Below are 1,033 nucleotides of genomic sequence, written 5' to 3' on the forward strand. Positions count from 1 at the left end.
ATACAGAGGGAAATCCCACATCGGTGTTTGTGTAGAATGGTCAGGGAAGCCAGGCTCTCATCTTTCCTTCCTTGTCCACTTGTTCTGATGTGGAATTCTTAAAACATTTATGATGCTTACAGAAATTAAGAGTTCCAGCCTTAGTTTGTCCCTTTTCCTCTCCTTTAAGAGTAGCTTTTCAAACACAAGCAGCCTCTGTGAGTTTCTAGATAGAGAATGTTTAACTGTAGTTTGTCATTCTTTCAACTCAAACTCAATTTGGCTTACTTTTATTTTCTGTCTTTATTCAACTCGAGTTTGACTTCCATCTTTATAGCTTAGGTGACTGAGTGTCCTAGGTTCACCTGTGTCAGCTCGTGTACATACCTTTAACTTCACCTCCCCTCTAGGAAATACCTTGCTCTTCTTATTGTCGTTCTCGTACTGTGTTTAGGGATGCTTTATTGGTGATATCTTCTCAGTTAGGATTAACCTTCTTAGTAGTGCACCGTGCAGACGTGTGTTCAGCTGGTAACGTTAGAAGGCTGGCACCATAAAGCATCTCTTTGGGGATGCTGGCTGTTCACATGGCCACCCTGGCGGAGCTTGAGTCATGCTGTTTCCGGGAGAGTGTTGAATCTGAGCTGAGATTCTGCCTCACAGAAACGGTGAAGACAGCCCGCTGCCCCAGTGCAGACCACCGGCCGCCCTTGCAGCCCCCTATCTTGTTAGAGGAAAGCTGAGCCCAAGACAGGCCATCTGAGCGAGCTCTGGCCTCTGAGCTGACGGGGACAGCCTGGGATCCCATCAGGCCTTCCTGACGTGGACTCCAGTGTCTGTGCTCCCTAGCCTCGGTGACATGGCAGGTTGCGTGTGCAGTCTCCTGTGTGAGGAAGCCGTGTTCATCATTGTAAAGAGAGCGTATGGAGCATGCTGAAGCAGCTGGCACTGCCAGTCTCTGCTGTTGGTGCTGTTGTGGGCATCAACGCAAGAGCCAAAGGAATGACCTCTTTGCTCTAAACTTTATTCTCCAGAGTGCTTCCCTTTGCTGGAG

General features: G+C 48.3%; 1 protein-coding gene across 4 annotated transcripts in view; it reads left to right on the forward strand.

Moving 5' to 3' along the window:
- Nucleotides 1-1,033, forward strand: part of Sft2d1 (SFT2 domain containing 1) — a 16,629-nt gene that overhangs the window by 9,591 nt on the left and 6,005 nt on the right. The gene's annotated exons all lie outside the window — the stretch shown is intronic.

The sequence above is a fragment of the Microtus ochrogaster genome, linkage group LG9, assembly GCF_000317375.1.
Source record: "Microtus ochrogaster isolate Prairie Vole_2 linkage group LG9, MicOch1.0, whole genome shotgun sequence".
Lineage (NCBI taxonomy): Eukaryota > Metazoa > Chordata > Mammalia > Rodentia > Cricetidae > Microtus > Microtus ochrogaster.